The sequence below is a fragment of the Myotis daubentonii genome, chromosome 11 (assembly GCF_963259705.1).
Source record: "Myotis daubentonii chromosome 11, mMyoDau2.1, whole genome shotgun sequence".
NCBI classification, from domain to species: Eukaryota; Metazoa; Chordata; class Mammalia; order Chiroptera; family Vespertilionidae; genus Myotis; species Myotis daubentonii.
Window position 1 is genome coordinate 57,568,387 of NC_081850.1, and position 12,995 is coordinate 57,581,381.

A 12,995-nucleotide genomic window follows, 5' to 3' on the forward strand; every position below is an offset into this window, starting at 1 on the left:
AAGAGGCCTCATGGTAAAGCACTTAATACTGCAATTGGTAGGATTTTTGTGTGCAATCAGTAATCTTATTTTTCTTCACCTTTCAGAAACAGAAAAAAAATGGCATTTAGAAAATATCAAGTAAATAGTTATAATAAATTCTAATGATACAAACAGAGTTGCTGGAACCCCGTAACCCCTTAACATGAAAAGCAGACAGCTGTGTGCCAACAATAAAATAGACGCAGAAGTGACCGCTGTTCATGAAAAGAGGGAGCTCTCATCCTACCAAACCCCATCTACAGAGAAAACATGACTTTGAAATAAAAATAAACACACGGTAGTTATAAAATAGTCACGGGGATGTGAAGTTCAGCATAGGAAATATAGTCAATAATACTGTAATAACTATGCCTGGTGCCTGGTGGGCACCAGCGATATCAGAGGGGGAGAGCACTTTGTAAAGATGCGATTGTCTAACCACTATGATTTATACCTAAAACTAACATAAAATAATATTGAATGTAAACTGTAATTGGAAAAATAAATAAATAATGGGTTCAGACCCCAGCTCTGCCACTTCCTAGCCTTGTCATTTTGGGTGAGATAGTCTCCCTGCTGAGCCTCGGCCATCCTCTCTCATATGAGGGTGGCAATCCCTGTGTCGCCGGCGCTCTGGGAGGACTAAAGGAGGCAACAGATGTGGCCGACCTGGCCCAGGGCCTGGCCTAGTGGGGGCTCTAGGGTTGCCAGTGCGGTAAGTGGGTAGTCAGATAAGGTGCAGGAGGCGATCACAAAGATAGTGAAGAGTCCATGTGTTGCCCTCACATTAGGAATGACACCATTATAGTCATTTTTGCAGCAAGGAAATATAAAACCGAAGTTACATATGATTATAATTGGTCAAGAGAAGGGCCATTTTGAAGTAAAAGATGCAAGTGATTGTGAGGCCAGTGTCAAGGGCTGCGGCCCAGAAACCAGACCCAGACCTGAGTCCGCTGGAGCGCTTCTCTACTCCTGCCTCAGCTGCTCCCCCAACAAGTGGAATAAACATCTACCACGCACTGGCCGCTGGAGTGAGGCAAAACTCATGAGCCTGTGGTATCTTCAAATGAGAGGGATGATGTGATCTGGAAAGGTGTCCTTGTCCCCCTCCTTGTGTCATCTAAAGGGCAAAGGCTGAAAGCAAGGTTAATATGTAGAGAAAAACACACACAACTGATTCCCTGAATGGACTGAAGCTGAGTCTAAGTTCTATTCATTCAACAAGTGATTGTTGGGGTTCTATATACCAGAGTCTCTGCTCAGCACAGCACATGAGAGACACAGGTATTTGAAACACCAGCAAGAATGAAACAGCATTGAACTGGTTAGGGTGGCATCATTAGGGGTGTGAAAGGTTCTTTGCATTTCATGTGCTTTGGCAGGTGGTTGAAAGACAGGAGAAGGTGCCTCATCGATTGAGAGAGAACAGTCTCTTTCTCCAGGGACTTCCCCCCCATTTAAATGTCCCCTATCATCTCATCTGTTCTAGAAGGATAAATGGCCCCTTCTGAAGGGTACAGTGTTGTTTAATGACACATAATAATAACATGAATAACAGAGAAAATACCAACAAGATAGTTCTACCCTTTAGGAACAGTGAGGGAGAATGGGGGTGAGAAGATAGCAGCCAATTACCTACCGTAGAATTTGGCTCTTGTGTTGGGAGGATTGTTCTGGTGGAATGTGTAATAAGGCTATTGAACTTCCACAATTTGATGTGTATGTACTCTTCCAGGCCAAACAGAAAGTATAGCAACTCAGTGCTAGGATGAGCAGCATAACAAGACATGAATGTGAGAAAAACGGGTGGAGAGCGTGCTGCACAGGTGAGCGACACCAAGGCCTGCCAGTAGGTAACACTCTCTGCTTCGAGGTGTCAGAACGATGGCACCTGGAAGAAATCCCATGAGAAAAGGATTAAGATATGGAAGTTTCTATCTGAAAAAAAAGTATAACACTCCAATATCCCCGTGTAGAAGTGTCATGTGGAGTAACAATTCTTTGAATAGAAAATAAGCATTAATTACCAACTGCAAAGGACATGGGGTTCTGTTAGAGATGTTTTGAGGAGAGATGGGTCTCCTAGGACCCTCTGACAACAGGGAACATTATAATGATTCTCTCTCTCTCTCTCTCTCTCTCTCTCTCTCTCTCTCTGACAACAGGGAACATTCCAGTCTGTGAAAATATTAGCTCTTCTGTCTCATGTCATTTAATCATTGGCATCGTAAAATCTTACTCACAAATGGGGGTTGATATAGCAAATATAATCATAATTTATTGAGCATCTACTCTGTGCCCATCACTGGGGTAAGCCTTCTGTGTAAACTACCTTATTTTTCATGATGATTTATGAGGTAGCTATTATCATTGACAGTTTTCAGAATAGAATAGAGGATTAGAGAGATTAAATACCTTGCCAAAAATCACACTGTAGGTGGCAAATCTGAGTACTCTCTGTTTGATGGAATTGAAGTCGGGTCAAAGCTCATGTTGTAATAATAATGATGGCTTTTTCCTAGCACAAGATGAGCAAGAGGATTCTAGGTTGTATATGGGTAAACACTTTAAAACCTATCTATTTCTTGAATGAAGATTAGAAAGGAACCTAACTCATGACTTCATTCTGGGTATTTTTTTAAATGAGACTAAGTAAAAATTGTTGATTTAAAGGTAATGTTCTAGCCATAGCTTGGATACAGGAAAGCCTTGAATAAATGTGTAATTAAAATTGAGAAGCTGCAGTAGGAAATGTCCTTACCTGATTCTTGAACTTCTGTCACCTGCACCCTATATGTTTACATTCTCTAAATTTCAGTTCCTGTACCCACTCTGTGATTCCCCAACTAGATCAATCCCATTGTTGATTTTCTCTGCTCCTGTTCCTTTGATGCCTAACAGTATAGGGGAAAGAGAGCATGAACTGGCCACATCACTGCATATTGTACCCAGCCCCAATTTGGTTCTCCCTGTTGGTATGAAATTCTGTTCTCTATCCCAACCCTTTACCGTGTTTCTCAATTCAATTCCATCTGAACATCCCTCTCACTAGAAGTTTCCTCTTTCACCAAGAAAATACCCCATTAGAGTTACTCTAACTAGTACATATAAGTAAACTGAGGCACAGAGGTTAAGTAACTTGCCCAAGGTCTCACTGGTAATGGTAGAGCTGGGATTCAAACCTTACCCTGGAAGACAGGACCCGCTAGCCTTATCAGGGAAATCCCCAACCTCCCAGCCAACCCTGCCCTCTCCCCATGTTGCCTCGTCTAACGTCCTGTAAAACTCACTCATGCCCAAATTCTGGAAGAGTGCTCCACTGCTTCTGAGACCAGTGCTCACCCCTCCGTGGCTTGCTTCCCCTTGAAAAAAGGAGATCAAGTTTTGAGTATAGTGTCACCTCAGTTCTGACACAGTGCGGTCACAGCCCAGCCACCCAATGACTTTAGAAGGTCGCTTGACATTAGGTGAAAAGAGCTTCAATAAAGAGATGACGGAGGAAGAAGCCAGATTGCAATTGGTAAAGATGAGAAAATTACATCATATAGAGCACTCTTTAGGTTAGATGAAAAGAAAAGGGGAAGGGGAGTTAGGAAAATAGAAAGGAGTAAGAGGGTTTCTTCATGGAATGAGACAAGATTGACTCCTAGGAAGAAGAGGAAGTCAGTGGGGGAGAAAGTGAGATGGGAGATGACAGGACCGGAATTCAAGTGGAGGGACTGGCCCTCATCCTAGAAACATGTGAGACAAAAAAGCAAGTACAAATCCTTTCTTTGGGAAGGGTAGGAAAGTGAGAGTGGGAAGGAAGGCAGCCAATAAAAGATGAACTCTCAAGCCAGCTACACTGGTTGCCTCTATCTCAATCATGTGGGGAAAGTCTGGGGAACAGTGTGGCATTCATGCCTCAGAGTTTTCTCTCCAAGGGGCCGGGGAGCTGGGGCATTTTACTCCAATTACCATCAGCCGTTGGCTGGGGGCTGCTTCCAAGAGCTTCTGTTTTGTTTTGTTTTGAGATGAGCATATGTTGCTTTGTTACAATAAACACAATATATTTTGAGAATAAAAGTACAGGGCCTGGCTCTATTTAGTATTATGGCAATAAAGGAATGAACTAAAGGTTGTTCAATGTCCAGTTTTCCCCATATGGCAATTTGTGCTCTCACGGTGTGTGATAAAGTATTTTAAAATTACTTTTCAGGTTACATTGTGACATATCCGTTTGTCTATCTGCCTCTCCTGTAGCCAAAGCTCTCCCAGGACTGGGATGATTATTATTCATCTTTATATGCCTAGCACATAGGTCAGGAATTTAGTAGGTGATGAGTAAATGTTGAATAACCGAGTAAACAGTACACGAAAGAGTGTTGACAGGTTTCGATTTTAGTTCCAAGGTATGATGTTGGCAACCACATCATCCATCTTGCTCTTACCGAGGGACATAGTCAATGTACTTACATTAAAACAAACTCTGATTTGAAAAAAGCAGTGGTTATCAAACCTAGCTGACGATCAAAATATCTGGGAGCTCCACTCCCACACAACCCAATAGAAGTCTGATGGAAAGAATCTCCAGTTGTAAATAACATCGTGGCAAAAATTCAATCCACCCCAGGAAGTCCTTCAGACAAAGTTAATATAAAAAGATCTGGGTCCAAGAGTTCTCATTCTCTGGCACTTTCAGCCGGCATTGCAGGATGTGAGCCATTATCCTCAGCTTCAGGTAAAATGTCCCCAGGCTAAGAGATGTAGAGAGTGCAGAATTGGGAGTTTGACCAGATTAACTGAAGTAGTAAGGCTCAAGGGATATGTGCTGGCAATAAGAGCTCCTGTGCTTGGAAGAGTGAATAGAAGTGTGGGATTTAATGAACTCTCCATTACCTTTCATGTAATAGGTGTGTGTATATTAAATTTAGCTCAGATCTTTGTTACATATCCTTGATTTTAAGAGTTAAAAGTGTGTCTAGACAGGAATCTATAAGATAAAGACCTTTTTTCCATCTTACATATCTAATTGATCATCTTAATGATGCCTGACTCCATTTTCAGTAGAATTAGATAGTCTTATTTGATTTCTCATAACTGATCTTTCAGAAACACCTGGAAATGAAATTTCACTGTGAAAAATCAAATTTATGTTACTAAATACATAGAAATTAAAAATCATCAATCAGACGGTCTAGATATCTGAGTTAAATTCTCCCCCTATAGAATTCATTGCTGGGGTCTTTCTCATCATCTAGAAGGGTTCCAGGAATCTGGAGAAGGGCTGCATGTAAATTAATAGAGACTAGGCATGAAATATAAATTTGTAATACATGGGGGAGCCAGAGGAGGGCTTAGCTTCAGTAACCAAGTTCTCTCTCTGAATCTCCGACCCCTCGCTTTTTATTAACACAAATTGTCCTAAAGCAAAGAAGATATACATATCAAAGGTTAAGGTTTAGCATACAGTAGGCATTGTCATGTTGGGGGAAACTGCTTTCCGCAGCAGCAGGTAATAACATGTAGATTTTCAGGTTCAGGGAAATGCCCTCTGCTGTCTGGCAGCAGGCAATGATATATGCAAATCTTCAGGTTTGGGGAAATGCTTTCAGCTATTCCAGCAGGCAATAATATGTATCTTCAGCCCTCCTGAAGCCTCAAGGTTCCATCAACCTTTTGATGAAACTTCTTGCATTTATGACCTGCTGGAATTAGCCCCCAGCAATTCATAACCTTAAGGTAAGTCTTAGAGCCCTGGTTGGTATGACTTGGTTGGACACATGCCCAGATTGAGGACTCAATCCCTGGTGAGAGGTGTGCAGAAGGAAGCCGATCAATGTATTGCTCTCACATGGATGTTTCTCTCTCTCCCTCTTCCTTCCTCTCTCTGTAAAAATAAATTTTAAAAATAAGTCATAACATGTTTGGGCTCTCTTATTACAGAGACTTAAATATAGGCATTATTCTCAGATTCATTGTATTTTGAGTTGTCTTGGTGTGAAAGAGTTGAGGGATCATTTAATCTATAGTAATATAAGTTTTGTCTAGACTTTCTTCTCTGGAGTTTAGATCAAACTGAAAATGACTTTTTGCCTCCATAAAGAACTGATCACTTTACTTTCCCTTTAATGCGTGAGTCTGCTTACTAAATACCAGAAAAAAGAATTAAAATATTTCAAAGGGATTGCCTCTAAAGAGTAGGATATGGAGGTGAGAAGAGATGAAACGGGAGGCTGCTATTGGGGTCATAAGCTTGTAGTTTTATCTGACCTTTTAAACTCAGCACATAGATTACTTTATAAATAATGGTTTGTGGAACAAGAAAGAAAGGCTAAAAGAGAGACAAGTGGGAAGAGGTGGTGAGTCAGAGCTATAGGATGAAAGAACAAAGACTCCAGGGAGGTGAAGTTGATAAAGCGGCCACATCTGAAACAAGCGGGAAGGAATATCACGTGAAACACTTGAATAGAAGAGGGCATTGGTGGGGACTGAGTTAGTTGAAATGAACAGCGCTTGTGTTGTAAGAGGGTGTCGCTTTGCACCTCACTTTCCAGGAACCAAGACCCTGAGAGTCAGACCCTTAAGACTATAATTAAGATTCTTCCACAGAAAGGAATTATTTCACTTATTATGACATGATGATACCAGAACACAATGCAGCTCTTTTTGTACCTAGAAAAATTTGGTGGTGGTAATAGCATTACCTTATAGGATAAAAAGATGAAGTGAGGCCCTAGTCAGCTTGGCTCAGTGGACAAAGAGTGGGCCCACAGACTTAAGGGTCCCAGGTTCAATTCCAGTCAGGGGCATGTACCTCGGTTGCAGGCTCAATCCTTGGCCCCAGTCGGGGCATGTGCAGGAGGCAACCAATGGATGTGTCTCTTTCACATTGATGTTTCTTTCTCTGTTTCTCCCCTCCCTCCTTCCCTTCCACTCTCTCTAAAAATCAATGGAAAAATATCCTCGGTGAGGATTAACAAAATAAAACAAACAAAAAGATGGAGTGAGGGTACTAAGTGAAAAGGCCTATTGGGTTCCTAAAGTGTGAACCTGGGGTAACCTTGAACTTCTAGAAGTGGGTAGAACAGAGAGAATGGTTTATTCCTCTCTGTCCTTCCTCTGTAACTAAAGAAGTGGTGCTGCATCTGAAGACCCAGCTGGAGAACTCCTTTTGTTTAATTCTGTGTGATACTGAAGTTTCTTTCACAGTTAAGTAGAACAGTAATCTCCACTTCCAAGAGTGGTTGTGGGGACCACATGAAGACATCAATGTCGAAGGCTGCCTGGTTGATGATATAAAGCACCAATTTGTGCGTTTTCCTCTCTTGGCTTTGGGGGCATTTGGTACCTTACTCCTCTTTGATCAAAATGAAAGCATTCACCCAAGAAAGCCATTTTATCATGGGATTTGAGTCTTTAGACTTTTGTCCAAAAACAAGGATTATACATTTCATGATGTAATATGCATAACAAATGTGAGAATTTAAAATGTAGCCTTTAAGGCTGTTGAAACAAATGCTTTTTTGATATGGACCAAACCGAGATCAGCAAAGAGCTCAGGTTTCACGGACAGCATAAAATTGGACAAATTCCTGGATAAAAGGCTTATAATCTAATTAGCCATTGGGATTCCATAAATATTTATGCAGAAGTCATAGGACTGGAAAGAATTTCAAATTAAATGCAAATGCGATTTCTAAAAAAGTCTTTAGCTTTCTTGTTCACTCCAACCTCTTATGTGCATTCAAAATGTCATTGAAATATTTAAAAAAAAAATGTGGCCACTTTAGTGTGACAAGTCTGTAGCGGATTGGGTGGCTGGATATAAAACATTATTCCCCTTCAGCTATTAAAGCTGTCCTTGAAAAAGAATCTCTCAATTTCCTTCAAGATCACTTGTGCTTCAGTGAATAGCATTAAACCTCTTTGCTTTTGATAATGTCACTTCATCGACAGGATTGTTTTTGCCCTTGACCTACAAGAGATACAAGTGGAAGGTTCCTAACTGAATGGCCTCGTCAGCTGAAGATAAGAATGATTTCCTGATCACCAGAGCTGCTCATAAGTGGAACAAACTGTGAGAGTATTTTCCTTCCCTGAAGGTGTTCAAATGCAGGCTCTGTACATGGTAGTTAGCATGTTGCCTCAGTTACTCCAAAATGCTCTGACTCCAGGAAACTGAAGAGAAGTTGGACGTGCCTTAGGCTGAAGAATGTATCGGGTTATTGGATATCCTTCCAATAACTTGCAAATAAGCACAACTGTCTATTGTTGTCAGAAAATAGTAGGAACTCATTAGGTTTGTTTCTATATTTCACTGTGTCTCCACATACCTTGAAGAACACATTAATAAACTGGGTTTGTATCTTTGTACTAAGGCTTGCTGGTTGTGTGACCTAGGACAAGTTGTGCAGCCATTCTAATCCTTAGTTTCCTTCCCTGTAAAATGGGGATGTTAATAATAGTGCCTGCCTTGTAAGATTATTGCGGGGATTCTTAAGGCAAAGCTGGCGTGCCTAGCACAGCATAGCACACAGTAGGCATTCAAAATATGTTATTTATTAAAAGGGGGGAAAATAGTGCCTTGTAAAGCTATTTCCTCATACCCCAAGATTTTCTTGTGTTTATGGAATTTTTTTACCTAACTAGAGGCCTGGTGCATGAAAATTCATGCACAGGAGGGGGAGTCCCTCAGGCCGACTTGCCCCCTTTCACAGTGCGGGAGCCCTCAGGGGTGGGAGGTGACCAGGCCATCAGGGGAAGGTGATGCCCCCATCACACCTCTGCTGCTGCCACTGCCAGCAGTGCAAGCCTTGGCTGGCCCTGGTTACCTGAGCCTCAGGCAGCCCTGGGTGGCTGGGCAGCCAACATCCGAGGCTTGCCTGTGCCTCCAGCCGGTCCTGGGTGGCTGGGGGGCTGAGGGGACTGGGGGACTCTGGAGGCAGGTGCACAGCAGGGCTGAGAGGACTGGGCACCGCCATCTTGTGGTTGTGGGAGTCGCCATGTTTGAGGACGTGACAGCAATTAGCATAGTCCCTCCTTATTGGCTGTGGGCACTGCCATCTTTGCGATGGCATGAGGGTCAATTAGCATATTCCCTCTTTATTAGATAGGATTGCAAACTATGTAAAAGTCCTTTTCTGAAATTCTAAGCATAGGATGGGTCCTTGGACTAGGTGACTTCCTATCCTGAGACTCCATTATTTTTGGGTATTTGATTCAAAGTATTTACTTAGGGTAAATATTTCACTATTTCTTATCCCCAGATATCAATAGTGTGGCTATCCTGGGTAAGCATCATGTAGGGCGGGGAGCTAGCAGGGAATGGTACTCAGTGGAGTTTGGAGCCCAGTGGGCCTAGTTTATGTTCTAGCTTCAACACTTTCAGTCTGGTAACCATCTGAGGCGAATCACTTAACCTGAGCCTCAGTATCCACAACAGTAGAATGAGGAGGACAGACTATGCAGAATATCTGGAATGAAGAGGTAATGACGTAGTGGGTGTTCTATCCTAGGGCACTTGGTCTCCAGGAAACAATCTTTCTGTTGGCTGCAGCTGTCACTTTCCAGCCAGATGTGTCTGCATGATTAAACCCAGCCTGACCCCAAAAGCACGAATAGCTTCTGCCTTGCCTTGGTCCCAACCCAAAATCAATGTAACATGTTGAATTACACTCAGATTGTGTTACTCGAAAGGCCATAAATAAAATGCTTTCCTTAGAGACAGTTGGGGCTCATCCACACATCAGTGACAAAAGTACCTGACTTCCCAAGGGCAAAGCAAATGAGTTTGCGACTGGCTTTATTTACTTAGGGAAAAACTTGGGAGTTTGTGCCAACAGCACATGTACAGGCTTCTGCAGCATTCTTCCCCCTTTTCTGAGCTGTTGTGGCAAAGCTGTCTTAGCACCGTGTGCCAAACTTGAGGAAATTGGATTTATTAGTTATTATTAAGTGTAGGGCATTCTAGCTTCAACCTCACCGTTACTTTTGATTCTTATTTGGGGGAGGGGGACTTCTAAATTCTTCAGAGCCTGTGACCTATCACTCTGCACCATTGACCATCCCTGAGCTCTAGGGGCTGTTGTTATTTTGGGGTTGCCCAGATGGATTTGCTCTGCGTTGTGGAGAACGTGGTTAATTAAGAGCTCCAGGCAGAACCCACAAGTGCTTTTTAGTTTTTCTTGCTGTTTCCTCCACCACTCCCCTTATCTCATTATCCACATTTCTCCTCCAGACTCTAGCATGAATTCCCTCCTTGTAAATCCCTGCTGGCTGAAAGGTGGCCTGCAGACTGCTACCTGCTCGGTGGCCTCGTGCTTTCTCTGTGAGGGGGAAAATGTGAAATTAACTCACATCCAAATCTGAAGCTTTTCTGAAAATGGATGTGAGCAAATGAGGTCTCCTGGGAACTTGCCAATGTTCGATAATTAATAATCCTTCTATCTGGATGAATAAGGAGATGTTTAATAAGTTTTGTTGTTGTGCTTTCAAAGCAGTCCCCTCTTATTAAGCAGAATAATACAGTAGTGTTTCCCTAATTGATGGTGTCTGGACACGGAAGGGAAAAGCAGCAAACTGAACTGCAAGTGCTGAATATAAAGAGCTTTCATTCAACAAATGTTTACAGAACACCTGGCATGTGCTAAACACCACGCACATTGTGTCGTTTAGCCCTCAGAACCATTCCCCAGTGCAGCCACAGCGAGACAAAGGAACAGACAGAAACACAGCAAGGCACAGGGAGCTAGTATAATTTACTTTCTGTGGTGACCTGGGTCCAGATCCACACCTGACAGCTCTAACTCCAGCGCTCAAGTCCATAGGACTTTTCATTGAGAATCAAAGTTACATTTACTCCTGTGATGAGGGTTGTGGCTGACCCTGGAGGAACCCTACCATTCAGTGGCATTCTGAGACATCAGGCTGCTGTGTAGGCTGCTGGTGAGCCTGGCTAGGTTTCGTTCTGTAGGTTATAAGCTGGCCTGGTACAGAGAGAAGGGACATTATTGCAGAGGTGGTGAAGTGAAAGGAAAGGGTGTTGGAGCTAAGGCAAACTTTAATCACCTCTTCCACACTTCTCCTTGGAACTAGCGTAAATATTCACCGCTTTTGTCATTTAGCGCAGTGCTAGCTGCTGTGAGAGACACAGACTTGCAAGTCAGCCCAGCCTTGCAGTTCACAATCCAGAAGGAAACAGAGCCCACTCACTCATGGAAAGTTAACCATGAACTTTGGAGTTTGGCTGAAAGATAAAAGGAGAGCACAAAAGGGAAGTCATAGACTGGAAAGAGGCTAAGAGATTGCCCTGCCTCATCTTTTCATTGATGTCCTAATGTTGCCTGAGATTAAACGCCACACCAATGGCTCATGGCTTATTGGCAGATCAAAGCATGATTGTTGTGAATGACTGACTGACTGACTGAACTCCCAAGGCTTCCTGGCAGAGGCAGAAACTGAACTGTGCCTCGAAGGGTATGTGCAGATCGGAAAAGCAGAAAGGAAATAAGGAAAGGCATTCATATATATTTAGGGACCCCAATTTATCAGGGGAATACATTTACAACAGGGTATTGATTTTTTTCCTTCTTTTATTTTTATTTTTTTAAATTTTGTTTTATTGCTTAAAGTATTACAAAGAGTATTACATATGTCTCCTTCCCCCACACCCTTGACCTTTCCCCGGCCTCCCCTACCCCCAGTGTCTTGTGTCCATTGGTTATGCTTATATGCATGCATACAAGTCCTTCGGTTGATCTTTCCTTTAAGCGTGGTGTTTTAAAAGGCAATGTGTTGATTTTCAAGAATAGACTGTTTCACGCTGCGCCTGATTCTGGGCCAGAGGAAGCTGATGCGGAAAGGACACAATTGGGATTCAGGTGGGGAGCTTGAAGAGGAGGCTGCAGCTGATTGAACAGAGCAAACAGAAAGCTCTTATCACCTGTTCATCACGACTGGAGACAGCACACAAAAAGATGTATGTTTTAGTTCGAGGGATTTAAACAAATAAGAAAAGGCATTTTGACATTCCCACCACTCCCACTCTAATCCTTACTCAATCTTATTTGCTCTTCTAATTATCTTGAATTCACTCGCCTGTCTGTCTCTGTTGCCTTATCCTTACCCCAAACCACCTTCTCCTCTTGTCTGGATGATTGAAGTTCTCTTCAACTGGCCACCTCATTATATTCATTCCTTTTTACCGGGGCGGTGGGAGGAGAGATAATTTTTAATGCTTTTTTTCTTATTGTTGGTTATTTCGCTTTCTGTTTGTGTGTTTTTTACAAATACACCAGAGAATCGTGCGAGGCTGCCTGCATGGACGCAATCCTGGGCCACAAATCTGCACGCTCTTTTGCGACTGGTCCTGTGATGGCAGACTTTTCATCTCACCTCTACTATTGACTCTGACCCCCACATTATCTTCAAAATAAAGAAACACGCCATCTTTTCTCCCGTATGACTTTGTTGTTGAATTACCATCATTGGATGTACCTTCTTTCTGAGCTCTGGTTTGCCTCTTTTGACTGGGGCCCTCACCGTGTCACCCACACCTTTGGGCGGCAATCTGTTCAGTCATCCCTGATACCCTTCCCAGAGGCGATACACAGATTTTCGGCTCCTGTGGTGTCAGCACAGTTGATCACAGCTCCTCCCTGAAGACTTGGGGAAACCCGGAATGTCCCACCACGTCCTCACTTCTGTAATCTTGAATTCCAGAAAGGGACGGAAAGGACCCTTTTATTCTTGTCCCACTGTTCCAAACTACTCTCCGTATCCTGAACAATCCTTTCATAAAATAAAGCCGGGCATAGCAGTTTTCTTCCTTAAACCTTTCAATAGCTGACTAGTAGTCTTATAACTAATTCTAAACTCTTTAACAAGGCCTCCCTGGCCCTGTATCATCTGGGCCCTCTCTGCTCTGGTCTCTACATGTCCCATTGCCGGTGCTCTTCATGCTTCAGCCACGTGGCCACACTTTGTCTCAT

General features: G+C 42.8%; 1 pseudogene; it reads right to left on the reverse strand.

Annotated features, from left to right (window-relative positions):
• Window positions 1–12,287: 12,287 nt before the first annotated feature.
• LOC132211709 (large ribosomal subunit protein uL14-like) lies at window positions 12,288–12,995 on the reverse strand (annotated as a pseudogene).